This window comes from Saccopteryx leptura, chromosome 2 (genome assembly GCF_036850995.1).
Source record: "Saccopteryx leptura isolate mSacLep1 chromosome 2, mSacLep1_pri_phased_curated, whole genome shotgun sequence".
Taxonomy (NCBI): Eukaryota; Metazoa; Chordata; class Mammalia; order Chiroptera; family Emballonuridae; genus Saccopteryx; species Saccopteryx leptura.
In genome coordinates, this window is record NC_089504.1 from 373,369,143 (window position 1) to 373,391,259 (window position 22,117).

Here is a 22,117-nt window from a genome sequence, read left to right on the forward strand (position 1 = left end):
TGGTTAACTATCAGAAAAAAAGGAGATAGATATTATTCCTTTAAAAAAATTATGCATAATCGCCTAATGTAATGTATGAATCTTGACTAAATACAGCTACTAAAAAGAGGCTTTGGAATATTAAGGAAATTTACACAGGTTGATAACCAGGGTTAGTAGGAGAATGTACTTGTTTTTAGCAAATGCATGCTGAAATACTTGAATGTCTTGATGTTTACAATTTGCTCTCAATTGATACAGGAAGGAAAAAGAGAAGGGGAACAATATGGCAAAATATTAATCACTAAATTTAGGTAGTGGAGTATTCGTTGTATTTTTTTTTCTCAACTTCCATAAGACTGAAATTCTTGATAATAAAGTTAAAATAAAAGTGTACCTGTTCTGAGAAGTCTAGTAGAAAATACACCTACACGGGAATAATATCTGGGCACAAATCTCACCTCTATTACTTAACTAGTTGTATGGCCTAAGGCAAGTTACTTAATATCAGTTAAGTTTTCCTCTCATCTATAAAACTCAAGCAATAATATCTAAATCATTAGGTCGTTCTGAGTTAAGTAAGATCACATATGTAAAATGCCTAGCAACGTCGCAAAAAATAAGTAAATCTGTTTTTCACAATTAATGAATGCAATCTCATCCTAAAATACAAGACTATAGGAAAACATCATTTTCACATTCCATGGTAAGAGACTACATTAGGTAAAATTACATATCTATTGGCAGTCAACGTGAAGTAATTGGGGAAATGAAGATATATACTTTTTAAAATCCAGTAATTCCAACTGAAACCCCAAACAGCTAAAATCCCTACCTATCTAAACCATATGCCACTAAATTGTTAAGTTTGCTTTTGGTAATAGCCTATAGTCGAGTAAAAGAGTAAGAAAATAAGTAGAAGTTAGGGAATTTTTCCCTGACCACAACAGATCGACATACAGTACTTACCTACCTGTATGCTGAATTTTTTTTTTAAATTTTTGCCACCATTTTTGAAGTAAGTTCTAATAAAGTACGCAATTATTGGGCTTTATTCTGAATTCTGGTTGCGATTCACGTAACTCACAAGATGTAACGTACTTATTTCACTTCAGGTAAGTAACCCCTTTTTCTGGTTAGGCCAGCAGAAAATGACTAGATTCTGAGGGATGCTCAGGTAAAGAAGAAAAAGAGGCGACTGTATTTTTTTCTTTTTTTAGGAAGTGCCATTCCTTTTCTTTCCAGTACCAGGGAAGAGGCAGTCAGGTCTCGGGCTCCCCGGTTCGCCCAGGTGAGAGGAGCTAGCACCTCAGCCTTCGCTGGGTTAGGGTGCTGTGAGCAAATGGGCGTGCAAACGACGTGTACACCCTGCAAGATCGGGGTAATTCCTCCTCATCTGCGGGGCCCAAGGCCAGTCTCCTCGAAGGATTAAATGCCATTTAGGGGACCCCGTGGGGTGTCGCCCGGAGAAGACGGGGGACCGCCCCAGGCTTTCCATTTCGTCCGGCGCCCCGCTGGGGGACGCGCGGTGTCAGCCACCGGGCAGGAGCTCCCCGAGGGCACAGGCGGCAGGCAGCGCTGGCCGCTACCCAGCTCGGGCCGTCCGGCCCGTTCGCCCTCCCCTCCCTTCCCCTCCCCTCCCCATTACCTGCGGGCGGCGGCGCGGGGGACCGGAGGCCTGGTGTTCCTCCTCCTCCCCGCCAGGCTGTGGCGGCGAGGTGGCGGCGGCGGCGGAGGCGACAGCCCGGGGGGAGGGGGCGGAGCGCGCGGCTCGCTGCCTCTCTCCTCCCCCGGGAGACTGAGGGGACCCTATCTCGGGCCGCCGCGCCTAGGCCCGTGAACGGCCCGTGGCTGGGGCATGGCGGCACACAGCAGCAACGTGCCAGCGAGGTGGGAGTGTGCGAAGCCGCGCGAGGAAAGCACCCGTGGCGCTCGGAGGAGCCGAAGGGGAGGAGCGAGGGGACGGCCGTTGGAGGGCGGTTGGCCGAAGGCAGGCAGCGGTTTAGGGAGCGCGGCGACGGCTCGCGTTTTCCCGGCTTGGGGGGGTAAGGGGAAAGGGAGTGAGGGGAGGGGAGGGGGAGGTTGGGAGGGAGCCGCCGCCGCGCGCGTGCGGGACGGCGCCGCCGCCGTTGCCGCTCCGCTCACTCCAGCCTGTTTGGGGGCACTTTGTTTGTGTCCCACAATGCTCTGCGCGGGCGGCTGGGCTGGAAAAGGGGAGGGGAAGTGGGCGGGGCGAAGCGAGTTCGGGGGCGTGGCGGTGGTAGTGGTGGTGGTGGTGGTGCGGGGGGGTGGGGAACAGTTCGGCGCAAGCGCAGATTGAGCGGCTCGCAGTCGCCCCTACTTCAACTGTGAGCGACTCGGTCTGCTTACACGCTTTTCGGTTTCGACATTGTACCTTTTCGTGTGTGTACACGTTCAGATTTACGTTATTTACTTCATAAGCTCGGCCCAATTTGTCTTTCCTTTGGCTGTTCCCTCAGCCTGCTTCCCGTTCGCGTTGACAGATGCATCTGGGCATGGTTCACGCTTCTTGCAATTTTTCCCTCTTTGAACTAAAAACGAAAGAAACTCCGTTTGCTCGAGTGGTTTCTGTAGCGGGGCTGAAACCGGAACACCCTAGACCTTTTCGGTGAGGACGGTTAGCTGGTAATCCGCCCATACTTCACACTTGGAAACTGTGGCCTGCCAAGAGGTGGCCTCAGCCAGGTGACGGTTCCGCTTCCTTTGTAGACGGCCGGCCCCTGGCCCGGTATCCCCAATTCCGTACCGCCTTTGCCACTCCACGACATCCTCTCAGTGCCCCGAGGTCGCTGTAGCATTTCTCTGGGCGTCCTGGCGAGAGATGCGGCTCTGAAATGTCTGGAGAAAGTGAGTTTAAGTCTGTCTCTGCCCCCAACACAGTGCACTTAGAGCTGGAGCAAAAACTACGCCTATTCTTTCCACGATCCTAAAACTCACTTTATTACACCGTCACTTCCCTGGGATTTCCACGGAGAAAGTGTGCGGGCCATCAAGTGGCAAATACTGCCTGGGAGGTTTCAGAGTTCTTGGTAAACTGCAAAATCGTGTGAAGTGTTAAAACTCCCGGGACCCTAAGTGTTAGCGTCCCCGGGCCTGGTAGGCATGCGTTTGGGACCAAGACCTGGTGGGAAAGGGGGGCCTTCAAGTCAACTCTCCCAGGTGACGCCAGCCCACCTGCTGGGTGCTTGGAGGTGAATTGGGGTTGTGGCCTGGAGGCCCAGAGGCCTCAGGCGCTCTGCATTTGCGTACTTTATTTTCCCACACCTCCCGCTTTTAACAGAAAGACTTCAAAGTGCTTTGTGCAAGGTGAGCTGACTTCTTCTTGGAGTGGATTTTTCTTGGTGACATTTTACATTAATCCCTTCCCTGAGACACAAGCAGCCAAACATCCTAGCACCCTAATTCTAACAATTGAAATCACTTTAAAAATAAAGGTAATAAAAAACGTCTAATTTTATAGTCCTTTGCCGTTTCCAACAAGTATATGTAATACTTTTCAAGTGTATATAATATTTCATTCTCAGAGTGGCTGTAATACATAAGTTTGACTAATTTTCCCACCATCAGTTTTATTCCCATTTTAGAGATGAGGGAAAACCATAAAGATGTGAATTAGGCCCAGAAAGCTTTGTGCTGAGATTTGAAGAAGGGGAAGAAAACAAGTAGGAATGTTTACCCTAAGAAAGCAGGGCTAAGAAGGGGCAGGAGCTTGAAGCCTTGGTAGGGTGTGTATGTGTTCAAGTGCAACTACAAGAAGAATCAGTGTGGGAACAAAGTGTTAATGAACAAAATGTCAATATAGTAAACCTGAAGATCTAACTTGCTTTTTAGAGCATCCCATCTAGTAAGCTTTTCATACAGTGTGGAAGGCTTTGATAGGCAGAAACTGGGTAGAGTGAGAAAGTTATTAACAAAGGAAAAGAAAGGATTGTCTCAGGCAAGGTTACCACTTTTCCTTAGGTGAAGGCAGGAGGTTTTATCAGGCAGATTGCCTCAACTTCCTTTGGGGGATGGAATGAGTCCAGGTGACAGATTACCTCATTGGTACTAACAGAGAATTACAGACTGACACAAGATTGCATTCCTGGAAAAGGTTGAAACTGCAATTAGGTCAGGTATGAAACTGGGTTTGGGGTCATGGGCTTTAGCCTAAGTGACTCCATTTTGGACCTGTCCTTTTCTCTTTAACAGTAGTCAAGCAAATTCTATCTACCTCTCCTAGGGCATTTAATAGGACAGTCAATAAAGACAAGTCTTTACTTAGTCTTTCTCAAGGGACTGAGGTGGCCTCTCCTTTCACGGCAAAACTAACAGTGCTGACCCAAAAAATACCCTTCTTTAGATTGTTCTCTTGTTGTCTCTCCCTTCCTCACCTTTTGTGCTTTTCTATTTGTCATGGTACATTTTCAAATTTTATCATCCTCTTTTCTGCCCCCAGCCCCCACCCTAGGTTGGTGAATCAATTAAACAAGAAATGGCTGTTGGGTCCTTAGGATACAGTGCTAGATTCTTGGAGCTGATGTGAGGATTAAGTATGTAGGAGCCCTCTTTTCTGTTTTGACTTTGGGCAGGGTCAGACTCCATGGCTTCTGCAGCCTACCATCTTTCTTTTTCCTGGGCTAGTAGAGACTTGCCTTTCTCTGACACTAGATTAGATAATACTGCTGGGAGGATGTTATGAAACCAAATCTTGCACACAGGTGAAACAAACAAACATGTACAGTATTGGGAACCTTTAATTAGTAACCTGGTGTGGATGATTCTAAGGAATTTAGAGTCCAGGAAAATAAGTTTTATTTCAGTCATGAGCTGTTTAGAAGAAGAAATGCTGGCAAAAAATAAAATAATTTAAAAAGGCACTTTCTTGTGGTAGACTATTAGAGCTGAATGGGAACCTTGTTATTTAGTCCACAACATCTTTTAGGGCAAGAATGTTTTCTATGCAACAGGAAGATATCTAGTTTGACTTGAATGATTCCAGTGGAGGAGAGCTCACTACTGCACAAATAATCCCTGCTCCTTCATTAGATTGTCCCAACTAATATTTTTTTAAAAATTTAATCTTGGCCCTGGCCGGTTGGCTCAGTGGTAGAGTGTCGGCCTGGTGTGCAGGAGTCCCGGGTTCGATTCCTGGCCAGGGCACACAGGAGAAGCGCCCATCTGCTTCTCCACCCCCCCTCCTTCCTCTCTGTCTCTCTCTTCCCCTATTGCAGCCAAGGCTCCAGTGGAGCAAAGTTGGCCCTGGCGCTGAGGATGGCTCCATGGCCTCTGCCTCAGGCACTAGAAGGGCCCTGGTTGCAACAGAGCGACGCCCCAGATGGGCAGAGCACCGCCCCCTGGTGGGCATGCCGGGTGGATCCCAGTCGGGCGCATGTGGGAGTTTGTCTGACTGCCTCCCCATTTCCAATTTTAGAAAAAAAAAAATTTAATTTTGCTTCCCCACCGTGAAACTTACACCTCTTCTAGTATCCCATATTATCATCCACCCAGGTAAGCAAGTCAGCTTCACTACTTCACGCTACTACATCTCAATTCCAATACATCAAGTCCTGCTGAAGCCATCCATTCCTATTGCCAGTATCCTAATCTAAGACTTAAGTGGTTTGTGCCTAGAGAATTGTGATAAATAAAATGACTACTCAGCCACCATCTTAAGACCAATGCAAGCCTGAAGGAGGAAGAAGGCCTTGCTTACTCAGTAACTCAGCTCAGACCTCCCTTGCAGTCAGATGCTGATAAGGGATGGTTGAGTCAGGGTGCAAACAATTTTGTGGAACTGTGGTGCCTCTCTCAACCACCAACAGAGGAAGCTATCTTGCACCTGCAGATGCAGCAATGTCATCCGCTTTTGCCCAAAGCCCCTTGACTAATCCATATAAACCCTGCCCTATCTCTCCTTCAGGGCTGACACCCTTTGCTAGTCTCAGCCCACTTGCACCCAGGTGTTTTTATAATAAATTTTCCTTTGTGAGCACACCAGCCTTGTATTTTTGGTTTGGCCCATGGTTTCTGGCTTTCAAATTGAAATACCACTTTTCTGGTTTCCCAAATATATTCTCCCTTCTTTGCCTCTCTACATGGTGGACAGAGTTATAATGCATGGCTATAGTATCATAACACAATGCCTTCCTACTGTTCTTAGGATAAAGTCCCAAACTTTTAGCATGGCTTTTTCAACACTACACAATATGGGCCCTTTCCATATCTTCAACTATCTCTCATACTCTTTCAAACAACATACCAGTCACAGAATTTTTTTTTCCCACATCTAAAATACTGCTTTCTCGCCTGACCTATGATGGCACAGTGGATAAAGCATCAACCTGGAAAGTCTGGGTGGTTTAAAACCCTGGTTTTGCTTGGTCAAGGAACATATGGGAAGCAACTACAAGTTGATGCCTCCCACTCCTCTCTCTCTCTCTCTCCTCTCTCTAAAATGAATAAATAAAAATCTTAAAAATAAAATAAAATAAAATGTTGCTTTCTCTCCTCTAATAAATACATTATTCCTTCTGTGAAGAAATAGTTCATTCCTTAATTCCTCTCAGTCTTCAGATCACTTATACATATACATACATACATACATACACATATATGATCTTTATTGATATATAATTCACATACCATAGAATTCACCCATTTAAACTATATAATTCTATGGATTTTAGTATATTTATAGAATTGTGCAACCATCACCACAATAAAATATTGAATATTTGCATCACTCCAAAAAGAAACTCATATCCGTCAGCAGTCCCACCCCCCAACTCCTCAGCCCTAGGCAGCTCCTAATTTATCTACTTTTTCTGTCTGTACAGATTTGCCAATTCTGGATATTTCATATAAATGGAATTCACATCTCTTCTTGACCACCTTCCCCTGACTCCCCAGATTATGTTAAATCCCATGGTATGTATTCTGAAAGCTTTCTGCAGATTTCTAACCCTGGTCTAATTCCCACTGTTAATTCTAATGACTCTTTTGTCATTCACCACTGTAATCCCAGAGCCTAGTACAACGTCTAGCACACAATAGGTATTTGATGAATGTTTAATGGATGAATGAGTCAGTGATGGAATAAGTGAAGGTGAATGCCAATTTTATCAGTTAGTAGAATGACAGGTTCCCAATACGTGTGACTTTAGGGAAGAAGCTTGTGCTTCAATAAACTTACCCATTCCTGTGCAAGATGCTAGAATATCCAAGCTTAAAATTCCTACTTTAGATTTTTGAAAACTCTAGATTTTAAAGATGCAACTATTGAAATACAACTCATGTTCAGAAAGGGAATTGTTGGGCTTTTTTATTTAATGAAAGGAAGAGGGCAGCGGTTTGATCTCAGTGACTAAACCTTGTTTGACAGTGTTTGCTCTCAGCCCCACCTCCCCATCAGCCACAACACTATTTTTCTTCCCTTTCACAGGAGTCACAGCCAAACTTCTCAAAACTATTTTGGTTCTTTACTTTCGCACCTTCTTTACTTCCCAGCTTCTCTAAATTGATTTTCCCTTCACTCTACCAAAGTGTATCTCCTTAAAGTTACCAATTATTTCTATGTTGCCAAACCAAAGGATGTTTTTCACCCTCATTCTACTGGACTTCTGAGCAGCATTTGGTCTCACTGAGTACTCCCTGCAACGTGAAGTTCTCCCTTCCTCATCTTCCCTGACATTCTTCTCAGTGTGCTACCAAGACTGAGAACTAGTGTTTATACTACCTTCCTAGACCAGTGGTTCTCAAAATGTGGTTCCTAGACCTACAGCTTCAGTATCTATCACTTGTCAAATAGTTAGAAATCCAAATTCTTAAATCATACCCAGACCTACTGAATCAGAAACTCCAGGCTTGGGGTCTGTTGATTTGGATTTGAGTGAACTCCCCAGATGATTTGGATCCATGCTCAAGTTTGAGAACCAATGTCCAGGCAATCCCATTCACTTATACAAACTCTGCAAGCTATGATTCTTACATGGATACTAGTAGCCCAGATGTTTCTACCCAGCTCCAGATCTACCCATCTAACTGCCTGCTTGAGTATCTCAAAGATACCTCAGACTGGGCAAGACCAAATTGATGGCCTCCTTCTGTAAACATGGTTCTTGCTCATTGTTTTTTAAATCATAGAATGGTACCACTTTAGATCCAGACACAAAAATCAAAAACCTGTGTCATCCCTGACACTTCCCTCATACTCATCCTTGCCAGGCACTTAATTTATTAACTTATAATAAATTTTAAGTTAATTTTAATAAGTCAATTTTACTTTCCAAATTTCTTTTAAAAAAGCATTTTTTTCCTATGGAGAATTTCAAACATAAAAAATAGACGAGTTTGAAAAAAATGGAAGCAGGTACCCATCATCTAAGTGCCCATATCCAACCAATGGCCAATGCTGCCTCATCCATATCCCCATCCATTTTCTCCTTCCCATATTATTCTGAAGCAAATTCCAGATATATATTATTTATAGCCTATCTCTCTAAAAAATGATAAATGTATAAAAACACGCCATAATACTATTATCATAATGTTGCGGCGCAACTTGTGAGGAAACAGAACCAGAGCCCAAATTGACAAATTGGTTAAGAATTTGAAGAGCCTTTATTAGCCGGCTGGCGACTGTCCACTGTGGGAAGCTACAAACAGTCCCTAGCTCAGGAGGAGAGAGGTATTTAAGGGTAAAACCCACAAGGTTACAGTTGTTTTAGCACGTTAGTACAATATCTTGCAAAAGTACACATTGTTCTAAAGGTAATAAATCGCCTTTCTGTAATATCTGCAAGGCTGAAGCACAAAGAACGCATCCTGCCTCTGTTAGCAAGATTAGATCTGAGCCTAACTGCTGAGGCTTGTAAAAATTTTCTACTTGCAGCTGTAGCTATAAACTAGTTCCTCTTAAGCGTTGAGCTAAATTGGGTCAGGGGTCCTTAGCATGGGTTGGCACGCCAGCACACATAATTTAAAAATAGCAATGATTTCTTAATATAAATACAAAACTTTCAGTTAGTATTCACCCTTCCAACAGACCTATTAATGTTACAATTTTTCTTTCTTTCTTTCTTTCTTTCTTTCTTTCTTTCTTTCTTTCTTTCTTTCTTTCTTTCTTTCTTTCTTTCTTTCTTTCTTTCCTTTCTCTCTCTCTCTCCCTCCCTCCCTCCCTCCCTCCCTCTTTCTTTCTTTCTTTCTTTCTTTCTTTCTTTCTTTCTTTCTTTCTTTCTTTCTTTCTTTCTTTCTTTCTTTCTTGCTTTCTTTCTTTCTTTCTTTCTTTCTTTCTTTCTTTCTTTCTTTCTTTCTTATAATTTGTTTCAGTAAGGAGTTATATTGTGTTTGGTTGATATATCTTTTGTTCTCTGTCTTATTTTTTCTTTGTTGTTTTCCCTGTACTTTTAAACTTCCGTTTAAGAAACTAAGTTTATTTTTGCCTGACCAGGCAGTGGTGCAGTGGATAGAGTGTCAGATTGAGACGCAGCAGACCTGGGTTTGAAACCCTGAGGTCGCCGGCTTGAGCACCGGTTTGAGCACGGGCTTGAGCACTGGCTTGAGCACTGGCTTGAGCGCGGGGTAGCTGGCTTGAGTGTGGGATCATAAATGTGACCCTGTGGTTGTTGGCTTGAAGCCCAAGGTCATTGGCTTCTACAAGGGGTCACTCACTCTGCTGTAGCCCCTGGTCAAGACACATAAGAGAAAGCAGTCAATGAACAACTAAAGTGCCCCAACAAGGAATTGATGCTTCTCATCTTTTCTCCCTTCCTGTCTGTCTGTCCCTGTCTGCCTCTCTTTGTCTCTGTCAATAAATAAATAAATAAATAAATAAAAGAAAAAGAAAAATGAAACTAGGTTTTTTGTCTGGCTTTTTTTTTTTTTTTTTTTGAGTGAGAGAGACAGAGACAGAGAGAGAGGCAAAGAGAAGGACAGACAGAGACAGACAGACAAGAAGGGAGAGAGATGAGAAACATCAATTCTTTGTTGCGGCACCTTAGTTGTTCACTGACTGCTTTCTCTTATGGGCCTTGACAGGGGGCTACAGTTGAGCCAGTGACCCTTTGCTCAAGACAGCGACTTTGAGTTTCAAACCAGCGACCTTTGGACTCAAGCCAGTGTCCATGGCGTCATGTCTATGATCCCATGCTCAAGCCAGCGACCCTGCACTCAAAGTGGTGAGCCTGATCTCAGGCCGGATGAGCCCACGTGCTCAAGCCAACGACCTTGGAGTTTTGAACCCAAGTCCTCAGCATTCCAGGCTGATAGTCTATCCACTGCGACACCACCTATTCAGGCTCAGGGTTTTTTGTTTTGTTTTTTTTTCAATTCAGACCAGTCCTCTTTTTCCATATATGATGTGATCCAGTTCCTTAGAAATTCTGCAGATAGAATGCACCTGCTAAAAGATAGATTTCTGTCAGTAGTGGAAGAAAAAAAGAAAAGATATGGGAAAAATTGATGAATACCTATTACAAAAATAGAATAGTATACACTAACACTTGCTCTATTTTTATTTTATCTTGTTTTTATTTGTTAGCTGCTCTTTTTGATTGTTGACAAGATTTCCAAAGTTGAACTCAAATATAAAAAATGATTTAGGATTTTGATTCACCACAGGCAACATACATATTAGAAGTTCTTCCTTGCTTCAAAATAGAAACCAGTTTAAAAAGCTCCTAGGTTTATCCATAACCAGTTTCTTCTCATAAGCCTTGTTATCTGCTAGGTTGAGTGGGAAACTGCCCATATGGTTTGATTTTGATGTCATATGGAGGAGCTGCTCCATTCCTTAAATTACCCTGTGCTAGAATGAATATACTTCTATTATGAGATTGAACATTTAGACACCAATTCCCTTTACTTAAGGCAAATTCTCCATTAAATTCAGCTGGCTCTCCAATCTATATCTGTACATCAAACATTTTCACTAAACTGTGCTCCTAAATTGTCATCTGGTTCTGCTCTGCAATCACCCCAAATGCAACCTTTCCGAACGGAATTGATCCCTTTTATCTCAGACTTATTTTTTCATCCGAGTTTCTCATTTTGGTGAATTGTACTACCATTCACCAAATTTCCCAAGTGAGAAACCCAAGAGTCTTCCTGAGACCCACGTCCAATCAATAATTAGTCTTCTGAGTCATGATCATGAACATTCTGTCTACTAGTTTCCATGGCCATTACCAATGCCTTCATTCAGGTTCTGCATCCTTCTCACTTGTATGATTGGAGAATCAAGCCCTTAATCTGTCTACTCCCCATAGTGTAGCCAGGGAGGTCCGCTATAAAGGCAGCTGATCACATCATTCCTGTGCTGAAATCTTATATAATGGCTATTTATAGAATAAAGTACAAACTCCCATATTACATAAAATATCCATTTTCAGAACCTCATCCAGCTCTCCAAGTATTCACTCTCCTCCATCCACCCTGCCCCACCATTTATCATATTTTTCCAGTCTGCTCATATTCTCTTCACTGTCTGTGTCTTTTTTCATAATGCTACTCTTGCCTGGGAAGCCCTTTCCCACTTCCTTTAGCTAACTCCAGATGTTCATCACTAACAGCCTTTGGAAAGTGGTTTCAGATAGTTGAAGTGTAAGCTAAATGCGCCTACCTATGTGCTTCCTTAATTTTTTATACTTACCAATATCATGACACTTATCACATGGTTGTCTGTTAATTTTATTTCCACCTTTTCCAAGCAGGTTCTAAGTCTTTTATGACAGAGCCTATTTTGTGTAACTTTGAAAGCTGAGGATCTAACAGAGAGCTGACATTTGGTTAGCACTCAGTAAATTTTGGTTGAATAAAGGGAAAAAATTAAATGACACTTAATGACTGGTTTAAGAGGGTATTAAAACATATTTTATATTCAATACAGTTAAATTTTTTATTGTAAAATATACATAACACAAAATTGAGCATATTAAGCCTTTAAAAATTTTGTACTGATTGATTTGAGAGAGAGAGAGAGAGAGAGGAAAGGAGAGAAACATTGATTTATTGTTCCACTTATTTGTGCATTCATGAGTTGATTCTTATATGTGCCCTTATCGAGGATTGAACCCACAAACTTGGTGGATCAGGATGATGCTCTAATCCAACCTAGCTACCCAGTCCGGACCATTTTAACCACTTCCAAGTGTACAACGTAGTGACACTAAGTACATTCAAATTGTTGTGCACCATTACCATTAATTCTTTCCAGAACCTTTTCAATATCCCAAATGAAACTCAGTATCCATTAATCATTAACTCCTCATTCCAGCCTCCCCACAGCCCTTGGTAAACTCTATTCTACTTGCTATTTCTATGAATTTGCCTATTGTTGCTAACTCAAATAAGAATCATGCAGCCCTGGCCGGTTGGCTCAGCGGTAGAGCGTCGGCCTAGCGTGCGGAGGACCCGGGTTCGATTCCCGGCCAGGGCACATAGGAGAAGCACCCATTTGCTTCTCCACCCCTCCGCCGCGCCTTCCTCTCTGTCTCTCTCTTCCCCTCCTGCAGCCAAGGCTCCATTGGAGCAAAGATGGCCCGGGCGCTGGGGATGGCTCTGTGGCCTCTGCCCCAGGCGCTGGAGTGGCTCTGGTCGCAACATGGCGACGCCCAGGAGGGTCGCAACATGGCGACGCCCAGGATGGGCAGAGCATCGCCCCCTGGTGGACAGAGCATCGCCCCTAGTGGGCGTGCCGGGTGGATCCCGGTCGGGCGCATGCGGGAGTCTGTCTGACTGTCTCTCCCTGTTTCCAGCTTCAGAAAAATGCAAAAAAAAAAAAAAAAAAAAAAAGAATCATGCAATATTTTTCTTTATGTGACTGGCTTATTTCACTTAACATAATGTTTATTTTATTTTTTATTTTGAGTATGCTTATTAAAGTTGGGAAAAGTGAAACAAGGAGAGCTTAGGGTAGGAGAAGCAGCAGGAGAGAGCCTAGGTGGGGCTGCTTTGGTCTGAAGAAATGTTATTGGAAAGAAATGAGCTAGGTGGGGCTGCTATTGGCTCACTGAAAATTCAAAGAAAAGGGGGCATCAAAGAGAGGATCAGGGCATTAGCCTGGGATGAGCTGCTTCAGTCCTCTGCTCCCCTTGTTGTAAGTCTCGTGGGGACCCTTGGAGTTTAGGAGATGCACACCTGTCAGAAAGAAAGGCATGGGCGTGCTCCCGGGAGGGAGAGCGCACCCTTAGCGTAATGTTTTCAAGGTTCATACATGTTGTAGTGTGTACCAGAATTTCATTTATTTTTGAAGCTAAAAAATATTATATATATATACACACACTACATTTTGTTTATCCACTCATCTGTTGATGGACATTTGATTTATCTCCACCTTTTGTTATTGTGAATAATACTAAATATTGGTCTGCAAGTATTTGTTTGAGTTCCTGCTTTCAATTTTTTTTATATACATACCTAGAAGTAGAATAGCTGAACCACATTGTTATTCTAATGTTTACCTTTTTGGGGATCCACCACACTGTTTTCCACAGTGATTTTACCATTTTACATTCCCACCAGTAATGAACAAGGCTTCCAATTTCTCTATGTCCTTACCAACACTTTTCTTTATTATTATTATTTTTTTTAGTGAGAGAGAGGGAGAGAAGGAGGGAGAGAGGGAGAGAGACAGAAAGACAGATAGACAGGAAGGGAAAGAGATGAGAAGTATCAACTCATAGTTGTGGCACTTGAGTTGTTCATTGATTGCTTTCTCATATGTGTCTTGACTGGGGAGCTCCAGGTGAGCCAGTGACCCCTTTCTCAAGCCAGTGACCTTGGGCTTTAAGCCAGCGACCTTGGACTCAAGAGAGCAACCATGGAGGTATGTCCATGATCCCATGCTCAAGCTGGTGACCTCAGGGTTTCAAACCTGGGTCCTCAGCATCCCAGGCCAATGTGTATCCATCCACTGTGCCACTGCCTGGTCAGGCTTTTCTTTTTCTTAAAAATTTTATTTATTGATTTTAGAGAGAGAAGAGAGAGGGAGAGAGAGAAGGAGGAGAAAAGTGGGAAACATCAAACTCATATTAGTTGCTTTTCATATGTGCCTTGACCAGGCAAGCCCAGGGTTTGAACCATCAACCTCCAAGTCAATGCTTTATCCACTGTGCCACCACAGATCGAGCATTTCCTTTTTTTAAAATAGTACTCTTCCTTTTGAGTATAAAGTGGTATTTCCTTATGGTTTTAATTTTAATTTCCCAAATGGCTAGAGATGCTGAGCATCCTTTGTGCTTTTTGGTTAATTGTGTATCTTTGGAGAAATGCCTTTTCAAATCTTTTACCTACTTTAAAATTGGGTTATTTTTTCATTCATGACTTACAGGAATTCTTTATATATTCTACATATATTCTATACATTTTCTTCCTTTTTGTGGGCTGCCCTTTGATTCACAAAAGTTTTTAATTTTAATGATGCCCAATTTATCTATTTTTCATTTATTGTTTGTGTTTTTGGTGTTATATCCAAGAAATCTTTGTCAATGCCATGAAACTTTTTCTATGTTTTCTTCTATGAGTTTTATAGTTTCAGCTTTAATGTCTAGATTTTTTATCCAATTTGAATTAATTTTTAATAGGATGTAAGATAAGGGTCCAGCTTCATATAATTGAATGTGGATATCTGGTTTTCACAACACCATTTGTTTAAAGACTGTCCTGTGAACAGATGATGTGTTGTGGAATTGTGCACCTGAAACCTGTATAATTTTGTTAACTAATGTCACACCAATAAATTCAATGAAAAGGAAAAAAAGAAAATAATTTGATTGCATATATGACAGTTTATTTCTGGAATCTCTACTCTATTTGATATATTTATATGTTCATCTTTATGCCAGTACCATACTGTTTTGATTATTGTGGCTTTGTATTAAGCTTTGAAATCAAGAAGTGATAGCCCTCCAAATTTGCTTTTCTTTTTTCAAGATTATTTTGATTATTTGGGGTCCCTTGAGATTCCTTATATATTTTAGAATGGATTTTTTCTTATTTCTGAAAATATGTCATTGAGATTTTGATAAGAATAGCAATAAGCTTGACCTTGAGGTGGCACAGTGGATAGAGTGTCAGATTGGGATGCAAAGGACCCAGGTTTGAGTCCCTGAAGTTGCTGGCTTGAGCGCAGGCTCACCAGCTTGAGCCCAAGGTCACTGGCTTGAGCAAGGAGTCACTTGTTCTGCTGGAGTCCCGCAGTCAAAGCATATATAAGAAAGCAGTCACTGAACAACTAAGGTGCTGCAATGAAGAGTTGATGCTTCTCATATCTCTCCCTACATGCCTGTCTGTCCCTTGTCTCTCTCTCTGTCTTTCTCTTTGTCCCTGTCTCTCTTGCTAAAACAAAACAAAGAAACACACAAAAAAATAATAGCAGTGAATCTGTAGATTGCTTTGGATAATATGTCTTAACAATATTAACTCCTCCAATCCATAAATATGGGCTACCTTTGCATTTTTTTTTCAAATAGTAAGAGAAAGTTTTACTTATTTCTATTATAATTTATTTCAAAGGTAGTTGAAGTAAGTCAGCAGGGTTGTGTAAACACAGAAAACAAGTTACAGAAGCAAAAAATGGGCCCTTGGAGTTTAAGAGAGGAAGAGACAAAGGTAACACATCTGGGGTGGGGAGGGGGAGAAAAAGGGAAAGACATGGGCATGCTCCTGAGAGGAAGAGCCTATTTCTGTCTTTAATTTCATGCAGCAACATTTTATAGTTGTAAGTGCACATTTTTTTTCTTTTTCTTGGTTAAGTTCATTCCCAAGTATTTTATTATTTTGATGCAAAGTAAATGGAATTTTCTTTTCACATTGTTTGTTGCTATTGTATAGAAATACATGATTTTTCAGTATTGATTTTGTATCTTGCAAGGTTTTTAAATTTTTTTGTTCACAGTTTTTGTGTGGAATCTTTAGGGTTTCTACATACAAGAGCATGTCGTGTGTGAATACAGATAATTTTACTTCTTTTCCCCCCAGTTTGAATATTTATTATTAGTGGAATTAATAGAATGAAGGGTTAAAGCATTACTGATACAAAAAGAATTGACAAAACTCAACATTCTCTCATGGTAAAAATAATAAAGTAGGAATACAAAGAAACATCTTCAACATAATAAAGGTAATAGATGAAAAATGCATAGCTAACATTATACTCAATTGTGAAAGGACTGAAAGCTTTTTCTATAAGACCAAGAATAAGACAAGAACACTCACTTTTATCAATTCTATGCAAAATAGTATTGGAAGTTCTAGCCATAGGAACTAGGGTGAAATGGCAAAACGTCTCAAATTTCTTGAAATGCATAAATCATGAATCCCCAAAGCCCAAAGAATTCCAAGGAAGACTGTCCAAAGACAAAGAGATCATCATCTTTTTTTTTTTTTTTAAGTTAGGGAGAGAGACAGATAGGAAAGGAGAGAGATGAGAAATATCAACTTGTAATTGTGACATTTTAGTTATTCATTGATTGCTTCTCATACATGCCTTGACCTGGGGGCTCCAGCTGAACCACTGACTCTTTGCTCAAGCCAGTGACTTGAGCTCAAACAGTGATCTTGGGCTTCAAGCAAACAACCTTTGGGAAAAAGCCAGTGACCATGGTGTCATATCTATGATCCCATACTCAAGCCAGCAACCCCATACTCAAGCCAACAACCTTGGAGTTTCAAACCTGGATCCTCAGCATCCCAGGTTGACACTCTATCCACTGTTCTACCACCTGGTCAGGTGACAAAGAGATATTCTTGAAAGCAGCAAGAGAAAAGCAAATCATCACATATTAGGAATCCTCAATAAGATTATCAGCCAAGCCTAACCAGGCGGTGTTGCAGTGGATAGAGCATCGGCCTGGAATGCTGAGGACACAGGTTTGAAACCCCAAGGTTGTCAGCTTATACATAGGCTCATCTGGCTTGAGTGTGGGGTCACTGGTTTGAGTGTGGGATCATAGACATGACCCCATGGTTGCTGGCTTAAGCCCAAAAGTCCCTGGATTGAAGCCCAAGGTTGCCAGCTTGAGTCCAAGGTCACTGGATTGAGCCAGAGGTCACTCGCTCTACTGGAGCCCCCTTGCTCAAGGCACATATAAGAAAGCAATCAATGAACAACTAAGATGCCATAACAAAGAATTGATGCTTCTCATCTCCCTCCCTTCCAGCCTGCCTGGCTGTCCCCCCTTGCTAAAAAAAATTTATGTGTGTGTGTGTGTGTGTGTGTGTGTGTGTGTATGTCAGCCAATATTTTACCAGAAACCTTGGAGGCCAGAAAGATGTGGCATGAAATATAAATGTTTAAAGATAAAAACTGTTAACCAAAATAATCACATCTTGTAAAACTTACCTTCAAAAATAAGGGAGAAATTAGCCGTTGCTGGTTAGCTTGGTTGGTTAGAGCATCATCCCAAAACACAGAGGTTGTCATTTTGATCTCCAGTCAGGACACGTACAAAAACAGATCAATGTTCTTCTCTCTCTTTCTCAAATCAATTTTTTTTTTAAAGTAAGACAGTCCAAGGAAAACAAAAGCCAACAAAATTCATTACTTCTAGACCTGCTCTATAAGAAATAGTAGAGAGAGTGCTTTGGGTTAATATGAAAAGATGCTAGACAGTAACTTGAAGCTGTATAAAGAAAAATCTCTGATAAAAGATTTGACACCAACTTATAAAAAATAATTACAAAGCTAAAAGTGTTTATGTTATTTTGTACTGTTTTGGGTTGAATCTTATCAAATTTGGAATGTTTTTTGCCATTATTTCCTCAAATAATTTTTCCGCCTTTTCTCCTCCTTCTGGGACTCCCATTTGTGTATGCTGGTCTGCTTCATAGTGTCCCACTGGTCCCTTAGGCTCTGTTTACTTTTCTTCATTTTTTTGGTTTGTTTCTGCAGTCCAGACTCCATAATTTTGACTGTCTTATTCTTAAGTTTGCTAGCTCTTTCTTCCGCTTGTTCAAATCTGCTCTTGAATCTTTCTAGTGAATTTTTCACTTCAATTATTGTCATTTTCAGCTTCAGAATTTTTTCCAGTTCCTTTTTATAATATTTTCTATTTCTTTGTTAATATTCTCATTTTGTTTATATATAATTTTTCTAATTTCATTTAGTTTTTTTATTCATTTTTTAATTCTTTGAGCATAGTTAAGTTTGGTCTAGTAAGTCTGTTATCTGGACTTCTTCAGGAATGGTTTCTGTGAATTTATTTTGTTCTTTTGAATGAGCCCTATTTTCCTGTTTCTTTCTATGCCCTATGAGTTCTTTTTGATGAAAATTGGATATTTAACTATTATATGGTAACTCTGGAAAACACATTCTCCCCTTTTCTAGCATTTGCTCTGGTTTTTGTTTGTTTGTTTATTGTTAAAGGCTATAGTAGTCTGTTTTCAGAGTTTTCCTAACTATTTTTGCAGAGACTACTTTTTGTCATGTGTGATCACTGTTGTCTGTTCTGTTAGCTCACAGTCAGATGATATTTTGACAGAATTCCTTGAATCTCATGCAAGTTTCTAGTGTTTGCTGATTAGCTGTGTCCTAGAGCATTCTTTTAGTGCTTAGCTAGGATTGTCCTGAGCCCAAGCCAAAAGCTTGATTTTCTCAGGGCTTTTCTGAGCATACGTCTTACCTGGATGTGCATGTGGCTTCCTAAATTTTTAAATATATTTGTCTTCTTTTGAATGTCCCAATTTTCCTGTCTCATCCCAGCTTTTCCTTTGGGCCTTAGATGGACTAATTTATGTCTCCACCTATAATCTCTTACCCCTGGATGCTGCATCTATTGTCATCTTGCGAGCTTTATAAGTACTGCCCATCACTTTTTCCACTTGAGTTCTGAGTTACAAACAACATAGACAAGTTCCCTGTGTCAGTCCTTTAAGTATCCACCAGACAATTTATAACAAATGTACACAATAATTTCAAAAAGATCTGCTTTGCTTTTTCTAGTTTGAGGTATGGTACTAAAAACCATGCTGCTATCACCTCAAGACCAAATTACTGACATGCTAGAAAGTGGTAGAGTAATGATGAGTAAAAATGCCACAAAACTTGCTTGGCGGCTGAAAGCCTTTGACTGTTTTCCAGAGCTGCAGTAAGGTTGGTTTAGACAGTTTCGGCCTTTTTTTTTTTTTAAGTGAGAGAAGGGTAAATACAGAGACAGACTGCCACGTGTGTCCCTATCTGGGGCTGATGCTCTGCTTATCTGGGCCGCTGGCAACTGAGCTATTTTTAGTGCCTGAGGCAGAAGCTCACAGAGTCATCCTCAGTGCTTTGGACCAATGTGCTCAAATCAATTGAGCCATGACTGTGGGAGAGAAAGAGAGAAAGAGAGAGAGAGAGAGAGAGAGAGAGAGAGAGAAAGGTGGGGTGGAGAGACAGATGGTGGCTTTTCCTGTGTGTCCTGACTGGGAATCAAACCTGGGACTTCCACACACTACGTTGACGCTTTACCAGTGAGCCAACCAGCCAGGGCAGTTTCTGTCTTTTGAAAAAATGTTTCTGTAGGGGTAGATACAGAAAATAAATTCATAGTAACCAAATGGGAGGTCAGTGTGGAGGGGAGGAGGGTGAAAATACCAAAAGCAACTAAGAAGTACAAATTGATAATAATAATAATAATTATGGAGATCTAAAGAACAGCATAGGAAATATAGTCATTAATAGTGTAATAATTATGTATGGTATCATTTGGGTACTAGACTTATTGGGATGATCACTTTGTAAGGCAGTGGTTCTCAAAGTGTGCGCCAGGGCACACTGGTGCACCCTAGAAGATTTCCAGGTGTGCACTATGGTATTTCAGAGAAATATGTGCCTGTTGGGGACCAAAAAACCAACAAGGGTTTTTGTAGTTTAGATTTTTGGGGGACAGAGGTGTGGGGAATTGACTGTAAGCTGACAGTCTGCCCAACCCCTCACCTCACTTGCCTGATTAGGTTGCAAAAGGCTGTTAAGCTGTGGTGCTGGATTTTTTACACTACCCCCCATGTTTCTTCTATCCTTTGTTTGGTGTAAAGTTAAGATGATATGTATGGTGGGGGTTTTCTGCATTTGGTAAAATTCTTGGGTTGCCTTGAAAACATGATCAAAGATCTCATTGATTTGCTAATGGCCCACTTTGCGCTATAAATAAAGCAAGATGTGGTTTTTGGGCACGCTTTCTTCTTGCCAGCAGCAATTACAGGGCCCTCCCAACCCTGTATTTTCTTAATTCCGCACCGTTCACACTCGGGACCTGGAATTACTAGCTGTGCTGGTTCTCAGTATGTGCCCAGATATAAAAATAAATATAGTTACTCTATTATACCATTTCATTATGGAAATACCGCTTTTGTTAACACATCATTATTATATTTATTATTAACACATCATTATATTATTTTTAGATAAATACACCCAAATAAAATGGATAGATTTCTCAAAAAGAAGAATGATATTGAAGAATCCGATTCTGGGAGTGAGCAAAAGTTAAGTGTAAATAAAATAGAACTTGAAGGCTGATGGGCAGAATTTAATTTATAGCATTTTCCATCACTTAACACTGAACAATACGATTGGACTAGAAACCCATTCATGGAAGCTTCAAGTGATTTTGGTTTAACATTAACAGAAGAAGAGCTGGCAGCTATATCTACTGATCGTGGATTGATGATTAAATATAAGGAATTATCTCTTGAAGCCTTTTGGATTTCTATAAAAGAAGAATATGTGGCAATATCTAAAAAAGCTTTGAACATTTTGCTATTTTCAACATCCTATTTATGTGAGTTAGGATTTTCTACCCTTAACACAATTAAGAGTAAAAAGAGAGGAATTCTTTAATGTATTGACGAGGAAATGAGAGTTTGCCTTTCAAATATATGCCCAAACATTGAAGAAATTGCTAGGACACATCAGGCTCATGTTTCTCATAAACACAAGAATGAAAAAACTTAACACATTCATGCTGGGACCTGCCGAATTTACTAAATCTTACTAAGATTTTATCTATACACATAAAAAGATAACTTTTTTTAAAAATTTTTAACCCCTTTTTAATGAATTCTAAAAAGCATAACTCAAAAAATGTAACATAAAATGTTTTTTAATGAAAGAATAAATTTAATTTTGTCATATTTATTTATTTAATTACCATAAAATCACACTTGGACATTATATATTTTTTCTTTAATATTTGACTTAATTATTATAACATTTCTCAGAAATTTGTATATAGTGCACCTACAATTATTTGTAGGATTTTTTTTTTTTTTTGTATTTTTCTGAAGCTGGAAATGGGGAGAGACAGTCAGACAGACTCCCGCATGCGCCCGACCGGGATCCACCCGGCACACCCACCAGGGGCGACGCTCTGCCCACCAGGGGGCGATGCTCTGCCCCTCCAGGGCATCGCTCTGCCAGGACCAGAGCCACTCTAGCGCCTGGGGCAGAGGCCAAGGAGCCATCCCCAGCGCCCAGGCCATCCTTGCTCCAATGGAGCCTTGGCTGCGGGAGGGGAAGAGAGAGACAGAGAGGAAGGAAGGGAGGCGGGGGTGGAGAAGCAAATGGGTGCTTCTTCTATGTGCCCTGGCCAGGAATCGAACCCGGGTCCCCCGCACGCCAGGCCGACGCTCTACCGCTGAGCCAACCGGCCAGGGCATTTGTAGGATTTTAAATGTGCCCTGACTTCAAAAAGTTTGAGTACCACTGTTGTAAGGCATATAAATGTCTAATCACTATGTTGTACACCTGAAGCTAATATAATATTGTATGTCAACTATAATTGAAAAATGGAAAAAATGTTTCTGGGGGGAATGAAAGCTTAAAGCTTCCTAGTCTGCCATTTTGCTGATGACTTCTTCAACAAAAGTTTACCTTATTGGACTTTCACCAAGGGGGCATCAGAGGACTTGTGGAACCTAAACGAAGGTGTGTAAAATCATAAGAAAAAATAGTAGGAACAAAGAGCCACTCTTAGCCACAGCTGAGACAGTTGAGAACTGATGAGTTTATGAAATGAGTTCTGTTCAGGTAGCATAAATTGCCTGGGAGCTGGTACCTGCTGACAGGATGGAACAGCTGCAATTACATGCTACAGATGGTTGGGTCTGATTGCTGGATGCAAATTAATTCTCATCCATGAAGGGTCTTGAGCCATGCCAGAAA

The 22,117-nt window shown here is 41.2% G+C and overlaps 1 protein-coding gene and 1 long non-coding RNA gene across 4 annotated transcripts in view; one reads left to right on the top strand and one right to left on the bottom strand.

The window, feature by feature from the left end:
- Positions 1–2,129, bottom strand: part of ZBTB44 (zinc finger and BTB domain containing 44) — a 76,127-nt gene extending 73,998 nt beyond the window's left edge. The window contains exon 1 of one of the 2 annotated variants that reach the window (XM_066365244.1): positions 1,628–2,129. The gene's annotated coding sequence lies outside the window, so the exon portion shown is untranslated. The remainder of the gene's footprint in view (positions 1–1,627) is intronic. The other variant, XM_066365246.1, reaches the window with a different exon arrangement.
- On the top strand, positions 1,836–21,093 carry LOC136392731 (uncharacterized). 2 transcript variants are annotated; one of them, XR_010748975.1, is made up of 3 exons: positions 1,836–1,969; positions 6,819–6,909; positions 20,359–21,093. It is a non-coding gene; the product is annotated as an uncharacterized lncRNA (long non-coding RNA). The 2 variants fall into 2 exon arrangements; XR_010748976.1 differs by lacking the exon at positions 1,836–1,969 and adding an exon at positions 2,270–2,327.
- Positions 21,094–22,117: the final 1,024 nt, after the last annotated feature.